The 27,193-nt window shown below is 47.5% G+C and overlaps 1 non-coding gene and 3 pseudogenes across 1 annotated transcript; all 4 read left to right on the top strand.

Moving 5' to 3' along the window:
• The first annotated feature begins 2,601 nt into the window (after positions 1 to 2,601).
• On the top strand, positions 2,602 to 2,674 carry TRNAV-AAC. The gene has a single exon. It is a non-coding gene; the product is annotated as a tRNA-Val (tRNA).
• A 6,185-nt stretch (positions 2,675 to 8,859) lies between these two features.
• On the top strand, positions 8,860 to 10,914 carry LOC102438379 (annotated as a pseudogene).
• Positions 10,915 to 12,624: 1,710 nt separating this feature from the next.
• On the top strand, positions 12,625 to 14,715 carry LOC102437156 (annotated as a pseudogene).
• A 677-nt stretch (positions 14,716 to 15,392) lies between these two features.
• LOC102438074 lies at positions 15,393 to 26,082 on the top strand (annotated as a pseudogene).
• Positions 26,083 to 27,193: the final 1,111 nt, after the last annotated feature.

Here is a 27,193-nt window from a genome sequence, read left to right as displayed (position 1 = left end):
AATATGTAATTATGCCCCGTGATGCTAACAGAGCATTAAGGTCATGCCCATTTGCCTGGAAGTTACTCCTTTGGATTTGAATTTCTCCAGCAGCTCCTTCAAATCAGCATTGTTTCTGGGAAAGAAAGAAAAACGCAGACTTTAAGAGGGCCCTGTCAAGTCCCGATTTTCACTGCCCCAGCCCTCCAGAAACCCCTCAAAAAGGAGCCACAGGTGGGAGGCATCCTTTAGAAGTCAATTCCCCTGAATCAGTCTGGGAGCCCAGCTGCAGGCCCCCTGCTAGGCCTGAGTAAGGAGATGGGTAGGAAGGGTGCCCTTTCAGGACAGGTACTGCTGAGTGACATGAGAGTTTCAGGTCTGCAGGGGCAGGCCTGGCAGCCAGAAGAAGGGGGCACACAGGAGTCTCTGGGCAAGAAGGTGGCTTTCTGCACACCGTGCTTGACATAAGACATAACTTGACCTCAGACACACACCCACTCTGGGGTTAGAAAAACTCCCAGAAAGGAAACATGTTCATCTCAGTGGTTAGTTCTTTTTCTTGCAGTGCATTGGAAAGTTGTTTTTGTTAAACATCACTGGTTTCCTAATCAAAATACTGTCCACATTCTCTTTCTCTAAACAGCTTCTTCATCCCCCCCCCCACCAGGTTTTAGCTCAGGGGTGGGCAAACTTTTTGACTCCAGGCCCACAATGGGTTCTTAAACTGGACCGGAGGGCTGGAACAAAAGCATGGATGGAGTGTTTGTGTGAACTAATATAAATTCAACGTAAACATCATTACATTAAAGGGTACGGTTTTTTTGTGTGTGTGTGTTTTTTTAGTTTATTCATTTCAAAGGGCCTGTAGTTTGCCCACGGCTGTTTTAGCCTGATCCCTACAGGCCACCTAGAGGGACCCCACCACCCGTGCACTGGGCCTCTAGTTTCTCAATAAAACTTTGGGGAGTGGGGGGGCGTTAAGCATAAGAGTTACCATGTGATCCAGAGTTAACATATGATACCACTTTTAGGCATATTTCCAAGAGAAATAAAAATGTGCAGGAATGTTTATAGCAGTATGATTATAATAGCCCCCAATTGGAAACAACTGAAGTGTCCACTACCTGATGGGTGGGTAAATAAGATGCATTTCATACAATGGAATATTACTTGGTAATAAAAAAGGATGATGTATTGTACTGCTCTATTCTACACATGGAGGAATCTTGAAAACATTATGCTACGTGAGAAGGCCAGATCTAAAGGCCACATAGTATATGATTCTATTTACACAAAATGTCCAGAATAGGCAAGTCCATAGAGACAATAGATTAGTGGTGCATTAGGACTGGGGGAAGGGGGCTTGGAGGGAAAGTGGACGTGATTGCCAACGGGTGTGGGGTTTCTTGTAGGGTGATAAATACATTCTAAAGTTGACCTTGGTGATGGCTGCACAACCCTGTGAATGCACTTAAAACCATTGAGTCGTACAATTGAAATGAGTGAATTTTATGTTATGTGAGTTATATCTTAATAGAGATACACTCTAGCATGTTTTTATACATATGTGAAAGCCAGGCATTTGTGGACTGATTTGTATGCTTCCTGTTTAACTGCTGACACTGGCTTTGGCCTGGAGATAGTCGCTCTGCCCTTCACCGACAGCAGCTTGGCATCAAGTCGCCCTCAGCCGCCTACTATTGCTGGCCCTGCACACACTTGCCCGCTTACTATTGCTTTCCTGGCCCACTGCACTTCTGCACAAACCTGTGGTGCTCCCGGGGCAGTGTCTGGGACTCGGCCTTTCTCAGGACCCCTTCCAACCGCCAGGGCTTGGCAGGAGCTCCTTTTCTGACCCTGTGTCCCATAGGGGCTGTTAGCAACCCCGGAGAAGAGGTTACATGCCACTCCTTGACCCCAGGAACCGAGCCCCACTTGGACCCCCTGGTGAATCCTGGAGCTGGAGAGTCAGCCCAGTGCCCTTGGCCTCTTACTCTCCTGTCAGCAACCTGAAGATTTGAGGGAGTGCCGATATGAAACAAAGGCAGTGTGCCCCAGAACGAAACGGAGTATTTGGGGGTAGAGGGGTGTGAAAGAACAGGTGCCACAGTTTGGTAGGGGAGGTATTGAGCCTCTTCAGGGCCACCTGCCCTCGAAAGCATGGAGACCGGGTACTCTTACACAGGCTTTTATTAGGAATCAGGGGCTGCTTCCCTCTCCTGGTCTCTGCCTGCCCCACCCATAACACCCCACCAGGTGGGGCTCGTCCATTGGTCTAGGGGTATGATTCTCGCCTTGGGTGAGAGAGGTCCCGGGTTCAAATCCCGGACGAGCCCAGTTTTATGCTTTTTACAAAATAAAATTTTTACATGTCCAGTTTGGGTTCTATACAGGCAGTGGGAATGGCCGAGCTCCGGGAGAGCCGGGTCTCGGGAAGGAGAGCACGTGGAGGAGCGGGGAGCCGCCTGGGATCTTCAGGAGCCGAGAGAGGCTGCGTGCAGGACCCCCTGCTTGGGGCTCAGTCCATTGCAGGGCGGTCCTTTGCGCCTATGAAATTGCAAGAACGCCGAGTCGGAGTAGGTTGTTGCAGTCAATAGAGGAACTGGAAGAGCGTTTTTCCAAGTTTCTGTAGTGTAGTGGTTATCACGTTCGCCTAACACGCGAAAGACCCTCGGTTCGAAACCGGGCGGAAACAGGACTTGCTAGACCTCTGTTTTCCTCCCCGGCCTTTTAAAATTTCTTGTGTTGCATTCCATTTGGAACCCTCGGAGACAATGCAGAACATCACGTCATCACCTCCATCTCGTTACAGAGACAGACGGGATCCAGAGAGATCGGCACCACAGCCCTGATTTCCCGCTTCGGCCACCTGCCCCCGTAAGGACCTTGAGCACCTCACTTTCGGCCCAGAGCACCCCTCGCAGGAGGCCGCACACAGCCCGGCCACTCCGCAGCCGCTGGCCCCACACCGGGTTCTGCACGAATAAGGGCAGAACTTCCCGCTAGAGTTCCATTTCGTATAACCCTTTGGAAAAAATGGGTTATTGTGACCCAGAGGAAAAAATGCTTAGAGGGTAGAAGATGCTGCAAAAGCTTGTCGGCACTCCAACCCACACCCACAAAGAGCCTGAAGCCTTTACCAGCACCTCAGACCGCTGCGACACATAACCGCTGCGACACATAACCGCAGCGACGAGGTCAATTCGGTTGTCTATTTCCAGTGTTGATAACGTCCCCAGCAGCCTCAGGAAAACTTCGTATGGAATTTTAAACCAAGAGCAATAGGCCAAGGAGGTGGTGCAAGGGAGCCTTTACAAAATAAAACGGGGGTAGGAGGGAGAAATTTAAAGTGAAGAAGCTCATAGAAACATACTCTTGGGTAGCTGTCCACAGCCCCTTCTAGGAAACCCCAGATGACTTTAAAGGGGCCTTTTACGTTTACCCAGATACAGCCAGTCCAAGTAATTACAGCAGCCATTTAAAACGAAGGGCTGTGCTCGGTGAATAGAGCATTGGCCTGAGGACTGAAGGGCCCCAGGTTCAATTCTGGTCAAGGGCACAAACCTCGGTTGCAGGCTCCATCCAGGTCCCTGATGGGGCATATGCAGGAGGCAACCAATCCATGTATCCCTCTCATCACTAATGTTTCTTTCTCTCCCTCTCCCTTCCTCTCTGAAATCAATAAAAATATATTTAAAAAATAAAAGAAAACTCTAAAAATAAATACATAAAATGAGGGACTGTGTGACAGAGACTCACTTGTTGAGATTGCCCATGAGGGTGACAGGCAAATCAACTTGCCGATTTTCTTGAATAAGGGCGGGAAAGGAAGAGAAAGGAGAGAAACCTCACAGCTGGTCTCAAAACTGAGTCTTTTTTCTCCTGGGTTCGCTGTTAGGCTGGATAGTCTGTCACAAACGTAGACCTGGGGTCTGCCCTGGATGGGCTACTGAGCCCACCAGCAAAAGATTCAGTTATTTCATTTCTCAAAAATAAACAAACACCCAAATAAATAAAAAACATGAGCAGTCAGCTGTGAGCCATGCTGTCATTGTAATACCTGCAAAATTCGGTTGTCAGCAGTTGTCTTCATCACAATTCTTCGGAGATTACACAAAACTTTTTGTTTTTCACTCAAGTCAACCATAAAGCAATGGAACGGTGTGAATGAAAAGGGCTATGCAGTCAACCCGACAAGCTCAGGGACTACATGGCAAGCCTGACATTGTCGGCCTAATAAGCTTAGTGACCAAAAGCAACCACACGGGATGGTCTGACCACAAATTTCTAACTGGGCAGGTCATGGCGGGTATCACAGGCCTATAGCTCCCTTAGCAAAGGAAGTAAGCCCGAACCACTGTGCTTAGGCATCTAGGATAGTATACCCAGTGTACTGGTTAATAATGCGCATTTTTTCAACAGATAGAGTTACATATATGTTGATATATATGCGATTTGATGTGTATGCTATTTTGTTGTATTGGCAGCAAGCTTCAAAACTTCATATGTCAAATTTGCTGAAGGTATCAACATCATAGATATTTTTACGCTTAAAAATGTTTAATTCTGTGCCAAAAAAAACGAGCATTAGCGGGAAGTTTTAATTCATTACTTTATTTTGAAGAAAAAGCTATCATTATACTTCAGGAAGCTTATGGTGAACATGCTCCATCTCAAGATACTTGTGAAACGATGGTTTAAACGCTTTAAAAGTGATGGTTTTGATGTGAAAGACAAAGAACGTCCAGGTCAACTGAAAAAGTTAGAAGACCAACAATTACAAGCATTATTGGATGAAGGTGCATGTCAAACTCAAAAACAACTTGCAGAAAGATTAAACGTTGCTCAGCAAACAATTTCTGGTCGTTTACAAGTAATGGGAAAGATTTTAAAGGAAGGAAAATGGGTGCCACATCAACTGAAGGAAAGACAAATGGAAAAACTGAAAAGTAATCAGTAAAATGTTGCTTCAATGGCACAAAAGAAAGTCTTTTTTGCATCGAATTGTGACTGGCGATGAGAAGTGGATTCATTTTGAGAATCCCAAATGCACAAAATCATGGGTTGATTCAGGTCAACCATCAACATCGACTGCAAGGCCAAATCGCTTCGGAAAGAAGACAAAGCTCTGCGTTTGGTGGGATCAGGAAGGTGTGGTGTATTATGAGTTTCTAAAACCAGGTGAAATCGTTAATACTGATCGCTACCGGCAACAAATAATCAATTTGAACCACGCTTTGATTGTGAAATGACCAAAATGTGCCAGAAGACACGGCAAAGTAATTTTGCTTCTTGATGACGCACCATCACACACTTCCAAACCAGTTAAAGACACGTTAAAAGATCTTGCCTGGGAAGTATATTCATCCGACCTTGCTCCTTCATATGACCACTAGTTCCGATAGATGGCCCACGCACTTTCTGAGCAGCACTTCAAAACATAGGAAGAAGTGGAAAATTTGGTCTCTGAATGGTTTGCCTCAAAACAAGAGAAGTTCTATTGGGACAGTATCCACAAATTACCTGAAAGATGGGGAAAATGTGTAGCTGGCAATGGACATTATTTTGAATAAAGCGCTTTCGATGTTTCTCTTGAAATTATCGTATTTTCTTTGATTACAAAATCCGCCATTATTAACCGGTACACCTGGTACCTTTGAAATGTCAGAGTAATTTTCTTTTCCTTCCTCTCGAAGGCACAACCACAACACCAGAGGCCAGGACCACCAGGCAGGAGACCGCAGACCCCTCCTTGCCGCATACTATCTCTGTGTGCTATAAATATGAAATGTTGACTATCCTTTACCCACCAATGTAAAATATGTATTGGTTCTCTATTTTGACATTTATCCAATCCTAGTTGATTCCACCCCACCTCTGCTTTCTCCTGCACCTTTAATCTATCACCAATGGACTTCATGCACCTTCCTTATCACTCGACCTTTGATTTTAATGTATAAAATAAGCTGCAACACTGCCATTCTCCGGAGCATGTGAAATCTTGCTCCCCAACATGTCATCAGTTTTGCTCAAAGAAACTCATGACAGTTCTCTACAGGTTTGGATGTTTCTTATGTCAATGACAGAATTCAGCAGTTTCTTTTATTTCTTTCATTTTTATTTCTTTTAAATATGTTTTATTGATTTTTATTTTTATGTTTTTCTTTTCTTTTTTAAAAAATATTTTTATTGATTTTTTACAGAGAGGAAGGGAGAGGGATAGAGTTAGAAACATCGATGAGAGAGAAACATCAATCAGCTGCCTCCTGCACACCCCCCACTGGGGATGTTCCCGCAACCAAGGCACATGCCCTTGACAGGAATCGAACCTGGGACTCTTCAGTCCACAGGCCGACGCTCTAGCCCAGTGATGGCGAACCTATGACACCCGAACTCATTTTTTTGGTTAATTTTTCTTTGTTAAATGGCATTTACATATATAAAATAAATATCAAAAATATAAGTCTTGCCCCGCGGCAGATCATGTTGGCAGAAGGAAACAAGGCAGCCAGTCTACAGTCAGAAGAGCTCAGAGGGCTTTCTGCATGCAGCATCCTACCAGCCAATGCAAATAAGAGGCCAGGGGAAGGAGAAAGTTCATAGAAACAAAAATTGGAGCTGAAACGTAGGTACTGATACCATAATTGCACTCATTATGACCTGACACGAATATCGAATATCGCAGTCACAGTGTAGAGCTAGGGCTAGTGTTTCTGAAAAGAAGAAGAAGGTTGAATTGTGTCCTGGAAAAAAGATACGTTGGAATCCTAACTCCCAGTACCTCAGGATGTGACCTTTTTTGGAAATAGCATCTTTGTAGATATGATCGAGTTAAAATCAGATCAGGGCCGGCTCTAATCCAAAATGACTGGGGGAAAGGGGAAAATTCTGAGACATACACGTGGGGAGAAGGCCATGAGGGCATGCAGGCAAAGATCAGGGTGATGCTTTCACAAGCCAAGGAACCCCAAAGATTGCCATCAAACCTCCAGAAACCAAGGGAGAGGCCTGGAACAGATTCTGCCATAGTCTCAGAAGGAGCCAACCCTGCCAACACCTTGAACTCAGAGTTCTGGCCTCCAGACCTGTGAGAGAATACATTTCTGTTGGTTAAGCCCACCTGGTCAGTGACATTTGCTTGCAACAGCCCCAGGGAATTAATACAGGGGTAGCATAACAGACCAGGATGACTGTTATTAGGCAGGGAAAAGCAGCAGTGCGGACATCTCCACTTCTGTCAGAAACTGGCCCTTGCAGGCGATACAGGCAAGTATAGGAGTAGAGAGAAACAACTCACTAAATGCTGAAACAACAAACAAAAAACATAGCAGAGGGGCACCGCAGATGAGCCATCAGTCAAAACTGCAGAAGAACCCATTTCTCTTAATTATTTGGAAAGCAAGTTGCTGCCGGTTCTATCCCCACATACAAGAATAACTTCCCGAGGAGTTACATTCATAGTGGAAAAGTAAGCATTTGGTTTCTTTTTGCTTCTTCCTTTGTCTCCTTTTCCTGCAGCCTTTAAATAATAAAAAATCATTTATTGAGCTAGTTGGCATATACTTGGGACTCTGAGGAATATGTAAATTTAGATTTCTGTCCTCAAAATGTCTAAAATATAATGGGGAAGCTTAGGTGTGAAAAATAAATTTTAATGACAATTCAGGAGATTCAATGTCAAAATAAGGGCAGACAATAGCAAGGACATAAGGAATGGCCACGTGCTACTTACTTCCATGACTGTCTCTAAGCTGACTGGAATTCCAGTGTAAAGTAATACTGAATAGTTGGGGTGACAGTTTCATTATTAAGTCCACTGCCTTCTCCAAGAGTTTACTATTTATCCTTTATTAGATTCAGGATGTTTCTTTCTATTCTTAATTTTCTCAGAGGTTTCTTTATTTAATTAATCATGAATTTAGGTTGCATTTTATCAAATGTCTACTTTTTAAATCTACCGGGGGTATTTTTCTTCCAAACTCTTTCATGGACTTAGTTATAGAAAAGATTTGAAGATGTTTAACCATTTGTGCAGTCCTAGGAAAAGGCCGGTAGATCATTGTTATTTTTTTGCAATATGAAGTGTGACAGGTTGTATTATCTGAAAATGGCTTCAATAAGATTTTCCATCTTACCTGTTCTTCCAACAATGTAATTTGCTTCTCTCATGGGCAGGTTGGGTTTAGGTTCCCTCTCCGGAAATCTAAATGTACCAAGGCTCTGGTAGAAGTGACATGATAGGACTTCTAAGGCTAGCCCATGCCGGAAGCCGGTCCATCTTGCTGCTTGACACAGTCACTGCAGGGAAGAAACATCTGCACAGCACATGTTTCAAGGGACGTGGCATATATGGCATACTGTTCTTACTATGTTTGCTCCCCTTCCTGGCTCTATGTATTTTAACCAAGGCAACCTCTCCAAGAAAGGTTGTTTCCCCAGGTAGGAATTTCCCCCTGAAGTTAGGGAGGGGATAAAACCCCTTAACTAAATGCCAGGCGGGCAGTTAATCACTTTAACTATGAACAATCACCCTTAAGCTACATAATCTTTACTCCCTGGAATGGAGATAAGAAATGCCCTAACCTTTGGAATAGAAATTGACAGGATTAAAATCAACTGGTATAAATACAGATGTAACAAGACAGTAAGAGACAGAACTTGGCTGGAGATCCTGGCTAGAGATCCTGGTTAGGCTGCTGGTCAACTGAACGCTGTATCCGTATCATTCCTTCTTCGCCAACTCCATGCACACCTTTGGGGACCCCTGGACCTGCTGGGGTCCGCCCCCGCCCCGCCCCGCCCTGCACTGGTAGGGAAGTAGAGCCTCGGAGGAAGACGCTGGGGCGTACCGGAGCTCCTGATGATGCGCCCCATGGCTGAATCTGCCTGGCTGTCCCCGCCGGCTGCAAGGCCCAGGCCCACCGCGCCTCTCGAAAGGCTGCAGGCACTAAACAGACAAGTACCTTGAAACAGGAAGGTGCTTCTAAAAGGAAAGCAGAACTAAAAGAGACTGTGAGAAAGAAGATTGAGTTTGAGAGAGAAGCTCTACATATTGTTGAACAGCTTTTAGAAGAGAATATTACAGAAGAATTCTTAATGGAGTGTGGGAAGTGTATCACACCTGCTCGCTACAGCGATGTCATGGATGAACGTTCTATTATCAAGCTCTGTGGTTATCCCTTATGTCACAAGAAGCGAGGGATTGTACCAAAAGCTAGGGATTGTACCAAAATTTCTACCAAAACCAACAAAGCCTATGATATTACTGAAAGAAAGTGTTTTTGCAGCAATTTTTGTTATAAAGCATCTAAGTTTTTTGAAGCACAAATTCCTCAAACTCCAGTATGGGTTTGAGAAGAAGAAAGGCACCCTGATTTTCAGCTGCTACAGGAGGGACAAAGTGGCCATTCTGGAGAAGAAGTACAGTTATGCAGTAAGACCATTAAAACATCAGATATTGACAATCCTGGCCATATTGAGAAGCAATATGAATCTAATTTTTCTAGCATTCATAGTGATAGCAGCAGTGATGATGAGCAAGACTTTATTTCCTCCATTCTACCAGGAAACAGACCAAATGCAATGGGTATAAGGCAACAGCTGCACATAAAAAGCATCATGAAGAAGAAAGCTTCTCAAAAATCTAACTTCAAACAAAAAGACAAAGAACAGGCAATAATAAGTATTACTGAGCAGTTAGGCAATTGCAGATTAGATAGGAGAAAGCTGCTACTTGTGAACTTCCTTTACAGAAGGTAAATACTCAGGTTTCTTTAAATAGTCCTTCGAGAAACAACGTAGATGCTCCAGAAATCCCTGAAAATAAATACAATAGTTCAGAAATAACTTTAGTAGGCATAAGTAAGAAAAGTGCTGGACATTTTAAGAGGAAATTTGGTAAATCAAACCAAGTTTCTTGGTCAGCTTCTAGTTCAGTGCAGGTGTGTCCTGAAGTTGCAAAGGCAAACTTACTTAAAGTTCTGAAGGAGACACTGATTGAGTGGAAGACGGAAGAAACTTTGAGGTTTTTGTACGGCCAGAATTATGCTTCTGTGTGTCTAAAACCCTCTTCAGTCCCTCTGGTTAAAGAAGAAGAGCTTGATGAAGATGACATAACTTCTGACCCAGATAGGCATTCCCCCACCTTGTGGGAATCTCAGGACAGCTTGGATGAGTCTTTGCCTTTCAGGGCCTCAGATACAGCCATTAAACCACTGCCAAGCTATGAGAGCTTGAAAAAGGAAAATGAAACATTAAACCTAAGGATCAGAGAGTTTTATAGAGGACAGTATGTTTTAAATGAAGAAACCACCAAATCACAATACTCAGAAGAGCACGATCGCACCTTTCCACTGATAGATTCAAGTTCTCAGAACCAGATTAGAGAACGAATCGTACTCAAAAAATTGAGTAAAGTATTGCCGGGACTTTTGGGGCCGCTTCAGATGACATCAGGACATATTTGCACACCACTTAAAACTCTTGTTCGAACTTTCAGATTAACAAATAGAAATATTATCCACAAACCTGCAGAATGGGCCTTAATTGCTATGGTATTGCTTTCATTACTGACGCCGATTCTTGGCATTCAGAAGCATTCTCAGGAAAATATGGTGTTTACGCAGTTTCTAGCTACCCTGCTTAAAGAATTACATTTAAAGAATGAAGACCTTGAAAATTTAACCATCATATTTAGAACCGGCTGTTAAACAGAGTGGTGTACTTCATGAAGAATGAATAGAAAATGAACTGTACACCATTTCTAGAATTCTGGCCACAATAAAGGTCTGGTGATGACTGACAGCTAGCTTTGTTCCAAGAAAAACCTTTACCTTCTCAGATTTCAACCCCTTCCCTCCCAGCCCCTAACTATACGGAGTGACTTCCCAGGTAGAGGGGAACCATTATTCCAACAAGGATATACAAGTCCTTGCATGCCTGGCTACAAGACATAGGATTTTTATTTTAAAAAATAGACAGAGACAGGTAAGATTCCTCAGGGAAGGAATGATCTAAGACTGGCACAGTCGCAGAAGGGCCATCAGGAGACAGCTTGGGGGTCAACAGAGGTGGGGCACAGACCCTCACACCCCTTCCCCTGCTCGTCAACTTTGCAGAGGCCTGAACCCTCACCCCTTCTGAGGGAGGTCTCCTGGCCCCGTGGCTGCTTCCCGCTTCCCACGCCCAGCTCGGATCTGGACCCAGGTAAAGATAGAAACAGGCTGACCGCAGCTGCCCTCTCACTGCAACAGGACTTGTTTCCCATTTCTACCTTGGACCACAGGGAAAGGGGCAGCTGAAGGAAAGGACTGTGTCAGGATGTTGCCTTCTTCCCTTTCTTCTCTCTCTTTTTTCTAAACACTTCCATGCCTTGTAGTTCTTTTGCTTTCTCTTCTTTTTCTCTCTACTACCCTCTATCTCCACCTCCTCCTCCTCCCCCGTATCATCCATATCGGCCGACCCAGAGGACACAGCTGACTCCTCCCCAGACACCAACACCACCATCAAGCATGGCCCTCATGAACCCTTTGATGCAGACCTTCAACTCGCTGATGCTTTGGGAAGCCCATCGCCATTGACGCCGCCCGCCAGCCAGATCAACAAGGACAACCAAACCCCGGACTTGAGGACAGCTGAAATCCTTTGTTTGAAGAGGCCAGCAACCTTCTACAGGAACAAGGCTCCTTGTGCATCCATCAACTATGTTTATAGCTATGCACACTATCACTGCTTGTCAGTCTTCTTCCGAGTCTTAAACAACCCAATCCGAGAGGTGGCTGCTGATTTACATGCACTATCATTTAAAAGAATAAAAAAGGGGGAATTTTCTGGAAGCCAGTCCATCCTTGCTGCTTGACACAGTCGCTGCAGGGAAGAAACATCTGCACAGCATATGTTTCAAGGGACCTGGCGCATATGGCATACTGTTCTTAATATGTTTGCTCACCTTCTTGGCGCTATGTGTTCTAACCAAGGTCACCTCTCTGAGAAAGGTTGTTTCCCCAGGTAGGGATTTTTCCATGAAGTTAGTTAAGGGGTTTTATCCCCTCCCTAAGTGCCAGGCGGGTAGTTAATCACCTTAACTATGACCAATCACGCTGAAGCTACATAATCTTTACTCCCTGGAGTGGAGATAAGAAACGCCCTAACCTTTGGAATGGAAATTGACAGGATTAAAACCAACTGGAATAAATACAGCTGTAGCGAGACAAGGAGACACAGAACCTGGCTGGAGATCCAGAACTTGGCTAGAGATCCTGGCTAGGCCGCTGATCAACTGAACGCTGTCTCGGTGGCATTCCTCCTTCGCGGACTCTGTCCACACCTCTGGGGACTCCTGGACCTGCTGTGGTTGGACGCCAGCATACCGGGACTCAGAGGAGGCGCGGTGCGGACTTAAACTACTGAGGGAGAGAGGCGCACACAGAGTGGGCCGGCGGCCCAGGGCGCAGTTGCCCTTGACAATCGGGAGGGAGTCCCAACCACACTTTGAACTGAGCAATTACAAAGCAACTTTGGAGTGCACTCCCCGGAAGCGGAAGCGAGCGCTCCAGCGCTCCTTAACGGGGCGGCCAATTCGAGTGGTTTGTTTTTCCATCCCCGGTATCTCATCTCCGAAGAGCGGCTGCAGCACGGGCCAAGGCCATGCCCTCAGAGAGTCGCTGCTGGGAGACCCTGCAGGCGCTGCGCAGCTCCTACAAAGGTCGCGTCTGCTACCACCGCGACCGGCTCCTGGGGGGCGAGGATGTTTCTGAAGAATGTGTGTCCACTCCCCAGCTATCTTCCTATGCTGGATGGGTGGTAGATCATGTCCTACCCCACGCACAAGAGACCCTGTCTCCCTCCGAGACTTCAACATCCTCTAGATCCACTTCAGGCCTGGACCAACCTTCATTTGTTCCCAAGTCTCCCATAAGAAGCCTTGCCTTCTCACCAGCATCCCCAAGAGCACCAGCAACACCAGGTGGGACCAAGGGCAAACGTGAGTCACAGCCCACGGAGCCTATGTTACTGCAGTCCTCCAGGAGCATCGAGGTGGAAGGCTGCATCCGAACGTAAGAGCTAGTGCACAGAATGAAAGGAACAGAGGGCCTGCGGCTGCGGCAGGAGGAGCAGGAGAGGAAGTGGCGAGCGCTCTCTCAGATGGCATCTGAACAGCTGAAGCGTTTTGATGAACGGAAGGAACTGAAGCGTCGTCAAGAATTCCAGGACTTGAGGGAAATGATGGAGAAAAGCTCCAGAGAAGCCCTGGGGCAGCAAGAAAAGCTGAAAGCTGAGCATCGCCACAGAGCGGAGATTCTCAACCTGAAGCTGCGGGAGGCAGAGCAGCAGCGCCTGAAGCGGGTGGAGCAGGAGCGGCTGTGGAGGGAGGAAGGCTAGGTCCGCCTGCAGAGCCTCTATGCCGCGCAGGAGGAGCTGCTGCACCTCAACCAGCAGCTGGACTCCGTGGGCCAGCACAGAGACCCGAAGGTGGACCCGCTGGCCTTTCGGAGCCGAGGCAACCAGCTGTGCGGCCTCATCTCGGGGCTCATTCGGACCACCTCAGAGAACAGCTTTCCCAGGGCAGAGGACCAAGCCTTGGCCGAGAGCGTGCTGCAACAAGTGCGGGACCTGCTGAGGGACGCCATGGCGTGTGAAGACAAGAGGAGGAGGCAGGATGAAGAGGAGGCCCAGGTGAAGCGGCAAGAGGCACAGGTGCAGCAGAGGCCAGAGGTCGACAACGAGTGCCCCGCTCCCAGCCAGGGCCAGGGAGGGAAATGGAGTGAAGACCTCCAGCTGAAGGTACAAGACAGTACAATGCAGTGGTACCAGCAGCTGCAGGAGGCCTCCCGTCAGTGTGTGCTGGCCTTTCAGGGACTGGCCAGCAGCAAGGACAGCCAGGTCAAAAAGATAAAGATGGACCTCCAGAAGGCAGCCACTATCCCAGTAAGCCAGATCTCCACCAGCGCAGGCTCCCAGCTGAAGGAGATCTTCGACAAGATCCACAACCTGCTCTCTGGAAAACCCGTTCCATCTGGTGGGCGCTCTGTGTCCGTCACACTGAATCCACAGGGCCTGGACTTTGTCCAGTACAAACTGGCAGAGAAGTTTGTGAAACAAGGAGAGGAAGAGGTGGCCTCTCATCATGAAACTGGGTTCCCCATCGCCACCATAGCGTCCGGGATCTGGGAGCTGCACCCGAGGGTGGGGGACCTCATCTTGGCTCATCTGCACAAGAATTGTCCGTACTCTGTCCCTCTCTACCCGGCTTTCAGGGAGGGAATGGCTTTGGAAGACTATCAAAGAATGCTTGGCTACCAAGTGAAGGATTCCAAGGTGGAGCAGCAAGACAACTTTCTGAAACGCATGTCCGGGATGATGCGTCTCTATGCTGCCATCATCCAGCTCCGGTGGCCATATGGAACTCGACAAGAGGTTCATCCTCATGGCTTAAACCATGGCTGGCGCTGGTTGGCACAGATACTAAACACGGAGCCCCTGTCGCACGTGACGGCCACCCTCCTCTTGGACTTCTTAGAGGTGTGTGGGAATGCCCTCATGAAGCAGTATCAGGCCCAGTTCTGGAAGATGATGCTTCTCATCAAAGAGGACTACTTCCCCAGGATTGAAGCCATTACAAGCCCGGGACAGATGGGGTCCTTCATACGCCTCAAGAGGTTCTTGGAGGAATGTTTGCAGCGCAAGGAGGTTCCTGTCCCCAAGGGCTTTCTGACATCCTCCTTCTGGCGTTCCTGACGTCACTCGTCACCCACCAGCGGCACCATTTTGTTGCAGAGGCGCAGTAATAAAGCCACTGAGCAGAGCTGTGTTTGAGAGAGCACTGTCAGATTTAGTAACCTACCAATGTGTGTTTTTATATATTTATGCCTTGTGACTAGGAAAGGTCTTCATGGGCCACTGATGACTCCTCAAGGGATCCACATGACAGAAGGAATGGATTTGGCCTTCTCACTTTTGCAAACATTTTGAGGTGGTTAGCACTGGATGCCACTGTTTTATTACCTTTCTGTCTCGAATCTTTCAGAAAGCCGGTAATACCTAAGCATTTCGCTCTGAGCTGAAGTGAGCCCACCACTTCCAAGAGTCCTGTAGTAGTTGAGGCCCGAATCCTTACATAGGAGTTGAGAACTGCTTTATTATTATTATTATTATTATTATTATTATTGCTTGTTCTGACTAATGAATGATGATAAATTTGCCTGATTAAACCCACTCCAAAAATCCAAAGCCTGGCTTTTCAGATTTGAAAGATTTACTGCCTTTTGTACTGCAGAGGCAGCGGCCACGGTCTCTTCCTCCTTTAATGTCATTGAGATAGAAATCGCAGGGTGGGGGGCCCAACCAGGGTGGACAAGTATTGAACATAGCTTGTAACTTGAATCAGACATAGGGGAAGACCAGACTTGAAAAACATGTCCAAATCACAGGAGGCATCTGGGGAAAGAAGGAAGCTGAGCAAAGCCTGTCAGGGAGAAGAATAGCTTTAGCAAAATCCCAGGAATTCCGCCTGGCCCTCGCTCGGGGGGCAGCCAAGGTCGGGAGGGGTGATAAAAGGAGGGACTGCCCCTTCGCCCTCCGCCCGGCGATTGCCTGCTGCGGTGTCAGTTACACCAGATCCGGATCTGTAATTCAATAAACGCTTGCTTGCTCAAACCATCTATGAGTCAGTGGTCTGTCTCTGGGGGACTGGCTCTGTAACAGTCATGTGTGGGGAATGGGGTGTTTGAGGAGGTTCCCTGGTACTGTTGAAGTGACCCGCTCTAGGAATTATTTACTATGGTGACAAAAAAATAATAAAACTTGAATTTTAAAAATCCCCCCCCAAAAAAGCAACTTTAGTGCTTTGCGGGCCCCAGCGGGCTCCGTAACCCCGCCCCCAGGGGCGGGGGCTGGCCCGCCAACTCCGCCTTCGCCAGCATGAAGCCTCCACCAAGGCTGCCCCCACCCACCCCCCCCCCGGGGCGCGTTATGGGGGCGACGTGGCCCGCGGCGCTGTCTGGAGCGCCCTCCAGAAGCGGCAGCTGCTCCGACTACTGCAGACGCGGCGGGGCCACCGGAGCCAGACGTCGCTGAGCTGGCCGGGGAGCTGCCCGGGGCCGGCGCGAGGCCGAGATTCGGGATTTCCTCCAGCAGCTCAAGAACCCTGTGGCCCGGGAAGCCATTCAGAAGGTGCATCCAGGTGGCCTAAAGGGTCCAAGGCATCGGGAAACACAGCCCCCAGCTCCCATCGAGGTGTGGATGGATCTGGCTAAGAAGGTCACAGGCCCACTGGAGGAAGCTCTGACTGTGGCTTTCTCACAGGCGCTCACCATCATGGCCGTGGAGCCCGTCAGCCTCCTGTACTCCAACCGTCCAAGCCAACGCAGGCACATGGAAAACTACTGCCCTTTAACACCCATGTGCTAGGGTGAGGGACTGTGCCATGGAAGGGTTACAGAATGTTACAGAATGTGCTGGGAGGGGGGACTGACGTATGGAGAAGGATTGTGTTGCCAGGATATGAGGATTGTGTATGTGCTGGGAGGAGGGACTGACGTATGGAGGGGGGTTGCAGGGTTAGGAACCATGGAAGAAAAATTGCTAGATTGTCTTAGACCAGTCAGGTGTGACTCTGTTTACCCCCCCCCCTTTGTGCTTATGAACTTTCTGTGAGCTTCTAAGGTAACACTGTTTTGCTATAAAAATCATAATGCACACTTGCTCTTTGCCACATGCCGAGAGGCTTCCCAGAGGGGGAAGGTACGGGCTGTGGTCAGCTGGCCAGCTTAATAAACGGCTTTCAAATTTAAATTCTGAGTCGGTGGTCTATCTCGTTGAGCCAACCCATAACACCCCTAGCAGACAAGAGAACCTGAGCCCTGAGGCTGCTGGCCCCACCCCTGAAGCAGCTGCTGGCCGCTCTGCTGAGGGAGACCTCGAAGTGGATTTTGAAAAGATCTACAAGTACCTGTCATCCATCTCCCACAGCTGCCATGGCCCTGCGCTTTCCCCCGCTGAGTCAGCTGTGGTCCTCCACCTGCTCATGTCACATCCTGAGGAGCTGTCTCACCTGCCCTGTGCAGACCTGGTTGAGCATATGATGGATACATACCCACATCTGATGCCCCCCCCCCCAGTCTGCCCCCAGCGGTGGGAAGCTGGGACCAGGAGGTGAGGTTTGTGGGACTTGCTCTAGGGCAATATGGTCTCCCAACCCTTTTCATTTTGAGGATGGTTTCTTTTGCTGTGCAGGACAATTTTAGTTTGATGTCGTCCCATTTGTTTATTCTCTCCTATGTTTCCCTTGCCCTTGGTGTTGTATCAGCGAAAATTCTGCTCCATGAAATGTCTGATATTTTTGCTGCCTGTGTTTTCTTCTTTTAAGGTTTTTATGGTTTCATGACTTACATTTAAGTCTTTTATCCATTTTGAATTTATTCTTGTGTATGATGTAAGTTGGTGTAGTTTCATTTTTTTTTGCATGTATCTCTCCAATTATCCCAACACCATTTATTGAAGAGAATGTCTCTTCTCCGTTGTATGTTCTTGCATCCTTTGTCAAATACTAATTGAGCATAATGGCTTGGGCCCATTTCTGGGTTCTCTGCTCTGTTCCACTGAGCCACACCAGCCGGGCTTTTAATTTCCTTTTTAACATGAGATAACCTTCCACTTACCAAATTCTCACATATTGAAAACCATTCTACTTTAGATGGGAAGGGGGTGGAGCTGGCTCTTCCTATGGAAGAGGGAGATACAGCCATCTGGGGTGGGGCCTGAGGGCTTGCATTCATAACAACGGCCAGCAGGTGGCGATGCTCCCTGGAAGTTATGAATGGAAGCAACCAATCACTGAAGCGCTATGACTTGTCACCAAAAGAAACTGCCAGCTGTTACATTACATTGAGATTACATTGCGGCTGCTGAAGACATCTTGAAATATTGTTTATCACTCTTTTGAAATGATATCACTCATTAGACCCACTGCTATACCTTATTTACTGTACAATAAGTACAGTATAGTATCTGGTTGAAATTACTGTTATTAGTGACATGGAAAACTGGCTCACCTAATAAACTGTTAATTTTTTATTACTCTATGTGAATATAATGGCTTTTACTTTTATTTTCTAGGTATTTGTGTTTTTACCAATTATTCTGAGAAGGAGTCTGTGGTAAGGTGGGCTGGGGCCAAGTCTCCTCCTGGCTGCCCCCTCATCACCTCACGCCTTTCATGTGTGGATCTGTGTCCCAGCTGAAGGCTGGCACTTCCATTGGTCTATGGACCACGGAAACTCTTAGAAAGACACCACATGATTCTGAAAAGCAGCCAACATTTTAAACTATTGCTTTCGATGACCTCTACCCACTGCTCAAATCCTAGAGGCGGGAGAGGAAGCTGATATGGCTGGTTTGCCTGGGAAAGCAGCAGAGTGCTGTATAGCGCTCTCCCCAGCGCATTGTCAAGAAGCTGGAGAAAGGCCCAGAAAGGCCCAGATGGACGCTCAGGGCCTTGACCATGGGTATCTTCAGACTGACCACACTTAAAAGCCACCCATCAATGATGAGAGAGAATCATCAATCAGCTGCCTCCTGCATGCCCCCTACTGGGGATGAGCCCACAACTGGGGCATGTGCCCTGACTGGAATCGAACCTGGGAGCCTTCAGTTCTCAGGCCGACGCTCTATCCACTGAGCCACACTGGCTAGGGCCCGGGTTGCTTTTTGCTGGAGTGCATTCGGGGATTTGCCTCCAGAGGTTCTGATGTAGTGCATCAGGCGTGGGCTCAGGAAGCCACTTTCCCAGAAGCCTCTGGGAGGACAGCAGAGCAGGTGAGCCCAATGATGGCAGCAGTTGCCTCCAACAGCCTTCTGCCGCCTTGGGGTGGAGGGGTGGGGCCCGTGGAGAAAGGAGAGGTACCAACTCCTGAGGGAAAAGCCCCATTCACGGCCCTCTAATTTCAGTAAAGGCTAAGAAGGTACAAAACCAAATTCTGCCGTCCTCCGACCTCCCCCTAGCCCGCCCCACAGCTTCTGGCCCGCAGCCTCCAGCCCTCGCAGCTCCTGCACTGGGTGACTACCTCCCACCACTGCCCCGTGATGCTCTCCCGTCTCCTGCCCCCAGGGAACTGCCGTCTTTCTGCAGCAGCACAGGCCTCCTCTCACAGTCCCTGTCCCCGCTGACCTTGGGTCTTCGGCCTTTCTCTCGCCTTCCACCTGCTGAGCATCTTCCTAACTATTTTTATCAGAAAAATTATCAATGGAGGGGGAGTCAGTCCATCCTGGAATTTGAAGCCGGCAGGTTCCTGCCCTCATCTGGCCATGGGGTGGCTCCCTGAGATGTTTCTGCTCCTTGTTCTGAAACTCTCCATGCAGGTTAGTAAAAAACAATCAAGCCCTCAGCTCTAATCCCCAAGGCGTCTCCTGCTTGTCTCTGTGGCTCAGAGAGCGGCAGCTGGGGGGGGCTCTCAGCTAAGGTGGGATGAATCAGGGAGTCAGAGCAGGCGTGGGGATGAGGGCTGGTGAGAGCCGCACCCAGACTGTCAGGCCCCGGGGAGGGACGCGTGGAGGAGGAGTGAATCTGCTCTAGAGAAGGGGTCAGGGGACAGGTGTCACTCAGGTCCCTCTGCACAGCCCCTTCACCCCCGAGAACATCTAGGACAGTGTCTCCTTTTACACTCGCCTGGGGACCCCCGTCACGCGGGCTGCCCTTTGGTCTCACTGGGTTGTACCCATCTACACGCCTCGCACACCCCACCTCTGGCGCCCTGGGCCCGCCAATGCTGGGAGTTGCCCTGGGGCTGCAGACCTTCCAGGGAGCGGTAATGACCATCAGCTGGTCGCTCCCCTACCCCACCCACCACAGCGACTCTCCAGGCTCCCAAACAGGCCCACCTGAGTCAGTACCAGGGCTCACTTCGGCCCACCTGCATCAGAACGCCTTTCTGACAAGCTGGGGGGCGCCTGAAGCGCTGCCCTGAAGGGTGGGGACCAGGTTCCAGGGCTGCCTCCTGTGGGGGCTTCCCAGCTCCGCACCCCGCCCCACTGGTCCCAGGTTCACCTGTCCGTTCTCAGAGGTGGCTGTGATGGTCTGCAGCTGTCCCTCAGGCGGGACACTCCTTGGAAGCAGCATTTGTCTTTCATCCCAGTGCCTGGCAGGTAGCGGGTTCCGATCAGGGCTCCCCCTTCAGCCCACTAACCGCAGATGCCGGACAAAGTCTTGGTGGAGGCTTGTGGAGGGGGTGCCCGGGGGCTGTCAGGAAAGCAGCCGTTGTCTTTGTGACTGGTTGGTTGACACAGCGATTCAAGACTCCTCTGCCGAGAGCACCCCAGGAGCCTCATCCAATTCCAGAGTCTGGAGGAGACGCTGAGCCCGCAAATGGGACATGCGAGTGAGCAGAAACGGAATTCCCTGTGAAAGTGGCTCCAGTTGGAGATGAATGGGATGGGATTCCGTCTGACGGTCCACATGACCCTAGAACAGCCATTCTCAACCTTCTGGCCCTTTAAATACAGTTCCTCATGTTGTGACCCAACCATAAAATTATTTTCGTTGCTACTTCATAACTGTCATGTTGCTACTGTTATGAATCGTCATGTAAATATCTGATATGCAGGATGGTCTTAGGTGACCCCTGTGTAAGGGTTGTTCGACCGCTGCCGGAAGCCAGTCCATCCTTGCTGCTTGACACAGTCGCTGCAGGGAAGAATCATCTGCACAGCGTATGTTTCAAGGGACATGGCGTATATGGCATACTGTTCTTAATATGTTTGCTCCCCTTCTTGGTGCTATGTGTTTTAACCAGGGTCACCCCTCTGAGAAAGGTTGTTTCCCCAGGTAGGGATTTTTCCCTGAAGTTAGTTAAGGGATTTTATCCCCTCCCTAAGTGCCAGACGGGTAGTTAATCACAGTAACTACGAACAATCACCCTTAAACTACTTAATCTTTACTCCCTGGAATGGAGATAAGAAATGACCTAACCTTTGAAATAGAAATTGGTAGGATTAAAGTCAACTGGTACAAATACAGATGTAACAAGACAATAAATGACGTGCCCTAACCGGTTTGGCTCAGTGGATAGAGCATCAGCCTGGGGACTGAAGGGTCTCGGGTTCGATTCCAGTCAAGAGCATGTACCTTGGTTGCAGGCACATCCCCAGTAGGGTGTGTGCAGGAGGCAGCTGATCGATGTTTCTAACTCTCTATTCCTCTCCCTTCCTCTCTGTAAAAAAATCAATAAAATACATTTTTTTTTAAAAAAAAGACAATAAATGACAGAACCTGGCTAGGCTGCTGATCAACTGAACGCAGCCTTTGTGTCATTCCTTCTTCACCGATTCTGTTCACACCTTTGGGAACCCTGGACCTGCTGGGGTTGGAACCCAACAGACCGCCAAAGGGGTCGAAACCCACAGGTTGAGAACCACTGCCCTAGAACTACAGGAGCATCTCCAGGAAGGTGGGTGATGACCAAATACTAGCCAGGGTGAGACTGGCTGCAAACTCGACTTAAGCTGAGTGACATGCTCTGCTTTCCTCAGACTGAGCCACCCAGTCCCCAATGTCAACCTGGCCTTGCTGACCAGGGCATGTCCTGAATTGTCTGGGGATGAAGTGATGGTGAGCCTACTCTATGCTAGAGGCTGAAGGGTGGGTGGGCAGCCCTGAGGGGGAGCTTGTCAAAGTGGATTTGGCCTGAGGCAGGGAGGCCAGGGGGAGCTGCTGCTGCCCTCCACAGCTGATCGTGATATCTCAGTGGTCCAATTCTGGGTTTATTTGGAAGGTAAAACTGACAGAATTTGCTATCAGACTAGGTTGGGATGTGAGAAGGAGGAATCAGGGATGACACAGAGGCTGTGTTTTGAGGGACAGGAAGAATGGAGTCACCATTCCCTGTGATGGTGGGAATAGGCTGCTGTGGGAGGGGGGATATGGGCTCTTGCTGCCCTCCAAGACACCATCCCTTTTGCTGAGACCTGAGAAATGACCTGTCTCCCTACACACTCTTTATATCCAGACAGTTCATGTTCTAAATTCTGCATCCCGAATGAATACTTAGCAGTGAAGACCTGATTTGAATTGTGGGTGTGGCTAATTTTCCATGGTTTCCTGTTGCCCCTTGGGTAACACCTGCTCCCTTCACACAGTCCCCCAGAAACGGAATTGCTGGGTCATTGGGTTGTTCTATTCTTCACACTGTTTTCCATAGTGGCTGCACCAAGTTGCAGTTCCACCAACAGCACACAGGGGTTTCCTTTTTTCCATATTCTTGTCAATTCATGTTATTTGTTGACTTTTTGATAGTAGCCATTCTGATAGGCGTGAGGTGATATCTCATTGTGCTTTTGAAATATATTTTTGCCGAAACCGGTTTGGCTCAGTGGATAGATAGAGCGTCGGCTTGCAGACTGAAAGGTCCAGGTTCAATTCCGGTCAAGGGCATGTACCTGGGTTGCGGCCACATCTCCAGTGGGGAGTGTGCAGGAGGCAGCTGATCGATGTTTCTCTCTCATCGATGTTTCAAACTCTCTATCTCTATCACTTCCTCTCTGTGAAAAATCAATAAAATATATTTTAAAAAAATAAAATATATTTTTATTGATTTCAGAGATGAAAGGAGAGATAGTAACATCAATGATGAGAATCATTGATTGGCTGCTTCCTGCACACCCCCTACTGGGGATCGAGCCCGAAACCTGGACATGTGTCCTTGACTGGTATTGAACCCAGGACTCTTCAATCTGTGGCCGATGCTCTATCCACTGAGCCACACCAGTTAGGGCTTAAGCATCTTTTTTATTTTTTTATTGAGCCCACAAACCAGACATATGCCCTTGACCAGAATCAAACCTGGGACCTTTTAGTTCGCATGCCAACGCTCTATCCACTGAGCCAAACCGGCTAGGGCTTGAGCATCTTTTTAGATGTGTTGGCCATCTGTGTGTACTCTTTAGAGGAATGTCTCTTCATTCCTGTGCCCTTCTTTTTATCGCATTGTTTATTTATATTTTTGTTACTGAGTTGTAGGAGTTCCTTATATATGTTGGATATTAATACCTTATGGGCTATTTGCAAGAATCTCCTTCTGTTCAGTAAATTGTCTTTTCATTTTGTTAATGGTTTACTGTGCAGAGGCTTTTTAGTTTGATATATTTCCATTTATTTATTTTTGCTTTTGTTGCTTTTGCCCAAGGAGATATAAAAAAAAGTGTTGTTAAAAGTGATGTCAAAGAGTTTACTTTCTATGTTTTATTTAGGACTTTTATGGTTCCATGTCTTACATTTAAGTATTTAATCCATTTTAAATTTATTTTTGTATATGTTGTAAGAGAATGGTTCATTTTCACTTTTTTCATTTATCTGTCCAGTTTTTCCAGTACCTCTTGTTGAAGAGACTCTCATTTCTCCATTGTACATTCTTGTCTCCTTTGTCATAGATTAATTGACCATGTAAGTGAGAGTTTATTTCTGGGCTCTCTATTGTGTTCCATTGATCTGTGTGTCTGATTTGTGCCTGTGCCATACTGCTATAATTACTATAGCTTTACAAAGTAGTTTAAAACCAGGGAGTGTGACACCTATAAATTTGTTCTTTCTCAAGATTGCTTTGGATATTCTGGGTCTTTTGTGGTTCCACATAAATTTTAAGATTATTTGTTGTGGATAAAGAATTCTTATTTGGTGGTTTTGTCTTTCCACACTAAATATTTCACCTCACTCAATTCTTGCTTGCATGGTTTATGACAGGAACTCTGATGTAATTCTTATCTTTATTTCTCCATAGGTAAGATGCTTTCCCTCTGACTTCTTTCAAGATTTTCCTTTTTGTCTTTGGTTTTCTGCAATTTGAATATGATAGGACTAGGTGTAGATTTTTACTTTATTTTATTTTTTAAAAAATATATTTTATTGATTTTTTACAGAGAGAAAGAGAGAAGGATAGAGAGCTAGAGACATCGATGAGAGAGAAACATCAATCAGCTGCCTCCTGCACACCCCCTACTGGGGATGTGCCCACAACCAAGGTACATGCCCTTGACCAGAATCAAACCTGGGACCCTTCAGTCCACAGGCCAATGCTCTATCCACTGAGCCAAACCAGTTAGGGCTATTTTATTTTTTAAAGATATATTTTTATTATTGACTAGAGGCCCAGTGCACAAAATTTGCACACTCGGGGGGGGGGGGGGTGGTGTCCCTCAGCCCAGCCTGCACCCTCTTGCAGTCTGGGAGCCATTGGACATCCTTAACGCTGCGGAGGCAGGAGAGGCTTCTTCCTCTGCCTCTGTGCTCACAGCGGTGAGTTCGGCTCAGGGCTTTTGGCTGAGTGGTGCTCCCCCTGTGGGAGTTCACTGACCACCAGGGGGCAGCTCCTGTATTGAGCATCTGCCCCCTGGTGGTCAGTGTACATCATAGGGACCAGTCATTCTGCCATTCAGTTGATTTGCATATTAGCCTTTTATTATATAGGATTTCAGAGAGGAAGGGAGAGGGAGAGATAGGAATATCAAGGACAAGAGAGAATCATTGATGGGCTGCCTTCTGCCCCCCACCTCCCCAACTGGAGATCGAGCCCACAACCTGGGCATATGCCCCGATTGGGAATCGAACCATGGCCTCCTGTTTCATAGGTCGGCGCTCAACCACTGAGCCATGCGGGCTGGGCCCTAGGTATAGATTTTTAGTCTTTTATCTTATGTGGTGTTCTCTGAGCTTCCTGGATTTGTAGTTTGCTGTTATTAATGTGCATAAAATTTTAGCCATTATTACTTCAAATATTTATTTTGTTCCCTTCTCTTTTTCTCCTCCTTTTGGTATTTTTTAAAAATAACTTTTTTATTTTTCAATTACAATTGACATACAATGTTATATTAGTTTCAGGTGGATAACATAGTGATTTAGACACTTATGTAACTTATGAAGTGATCCCCCAATCAGTCTAGTATCCACCTATGACCATACATAGTTGTTATAATATTTTTCACTGTATTCTCATGCTGTACTTTACATCCCTGACAGTTTTTATTTGCACATTTTAATCCCTTCACCTTTTTACCTCTGCCCCCACTCCCTTTCCCCTCTGGCAACCATCAAAATGTTCTCAGCATCTATGAGGGTTTTTTCAGTTTTTTTGTTCATTTATTTTTTCTTTAGAATCCACATGCAGGTGAAACCACATGGCATGTCTTTCTCTGTCTGACTTATTTCGCTGAGCATAATTCTCCTTTTGGTATTCTTTTTTTTATTAATAAGTTTTATTTCTTGAAGTATTACAAAGAGTATTACATATGTCTCCTCCCCCCCCCCCCTTGACATTCCCCTGGCCCCCATACCCCCTAGTGTCTTGTGTTCATTGGTTATTCTTTTTTTTAAAATATATATATATATATATATATATATATATATATATATATATATAATTGATTTTTTACAGCGAAGAAGGGAGAGGGATAGAGAGTTAGAAACATCGATGAGAGAGATCGACCAGCTGCCTCCTGCACGCCCTCCAGTGGGGACGTGCCCGCAACCAAGGTACATGCCCTTGGCCGGAATGGAACCTGGGACCCTTGAGTCCGCAGGCCAACGCTCTATCCACTGAGCCAAACCGGTTCAGCCATTGGTTATTCTTATATGCATGCATATAAGTCCTTTGGTTGATCTCTTAACACCCCCCCCAAACCCTCCCCAGGCTTCCCACTGTAGTTTGACAGTCTGTTCAATGCTGCTCTGCCTCCGCATCTCCCCCTGTTCATCAGTCTATACTGGTCCCCATTATCCGTTTCAATCTCACTGGGGCTGTTTCAAACTCATTGGGGCCGTCCCGACCTCACTGGGGCTGTCCGGCCTCACCGGGGCCGTATCGGCCTCAAGAGAGCTGTCCCGACCTCACTGGGGTAACACGAAGTTTGGCACTCTGTCCCCTGCTGGGCGGCTCCCCACCAGACAAAATCTCCAGGCATTCCTGGTAGCTGAACATCCGGCACGCCTGCTCAGACTTCGCCTTCCACCAAGTGCACAGACTGTCCGTCTGCCGACCCCCAGCGTCCCACGTGAGACTGGAACCGGTGAACGTGCTTGTGCGCCTGCTGGTACAGCGGTTCCACATTGCCGGCCCAGCCTGACCGGCCCGGGCCTCCCCCGAACCCGACTCCACCCCCCGAGCGTGTCCCTCCCAGATGCGAGGAGCCAAAATCTGCAGCCTGCTGGGTTGGGCTCTGTACTTGGTGTCTCTGCACATCCTACTCAGTCTCATTGCTCTTCTTTCTTTCCTTCCAATTGTAGAGCTTCCACTGGGCCAGCTTTCCCATGGTTCCGTATGATAGCTGTTTGTCCTATAGTTGGTAGTTTCGATGTTGTTGTGGGAGGCAGCACGCACAGGTCTATACCTTATGCTGCCATCTTGGTTCTCCTGGTATTCTTATATGCATATGTTATACCTTTTGTATTTGTCCTGCAGTTCTTGAATATTCTGTTCTGTTTTTGTTTTCCTTCACTTTTTTCTATTTGTATTTCAGTTTGGGAAGTTTCTATCCCCATAGTCTCAAGCTTAGAGGCTCTTTCCTTCTCAGAGTTTCAATCTCTCTGCTTACATTTATCCATTTTTCTTGCAATGTTATCCACTTTTTCCACGACAATCCTTAGCATATTAATCATTGTTTTTATTTTTATTGATTTCAGAAAGGAAGGGAGAGGGAGATAGAACCATCAATGATGAGAAAGAATCATTGATCAGCTGCCTCCTGCATGCCCCCTACTGGGGATCCAGCCTGCAACCCCAGCACGTGCCCTTGACTGGAATCGAACTTTGGACCCTTTAGTCCACAGGCTGATACTCTATCCACAGAGCCAAACCAGCCAGGGCCTGTCTCTGGTTTTCAAGGCAACCGTTTACCTTGTGACCCCAAATCTCTGATGGACCTAAGGAGAGTCATCGCTTTTAGTTTATCAAGTTCTTTCCTTGTCATAAGGATGAGAGTGATGCTCCCAGCTCTCTGCATCGCAGAGCAGAAGCCTGAAGTGTCGGCTCCTTTTTTACTGCATCTCGGGGTCCCTTCTGAAAAATGCCACAGAAGGACCTAATTCCACATAAACATCCCACTTCCTTGTATTGGCCTGAAATGGCAAAATGATCCGGGAAATATCTCTGGCCTCTAAGGCCTCTGTTTATACGCCTTTTCGGCAGGACGGTGACACCTTAAAACGTTGCAAAACACCAACGTATGTGCCGCCACC

The sequence above is a fragment of the Myotis lucifugus genome, unplaced genomic scaffold (genome assembly GCF_000147115.1).
Source record: "Myotis lucifugus unplaced genomic scaffold, Myoluc2.0 scaffold_647, whole genome shotgun sequence".
NCBI classification, from domain to species: domain Eukaryota; kingdom Metazoa; phylum Chordata; class Mammalia; order Chiroptera; family Vespertilionidae; genus Myotis; species Myotis lucifugus.
Note: the sequence above shows the minus strand (reverse complement) of the source record. Positions and strands in the feature narration are given on the sequence as shown.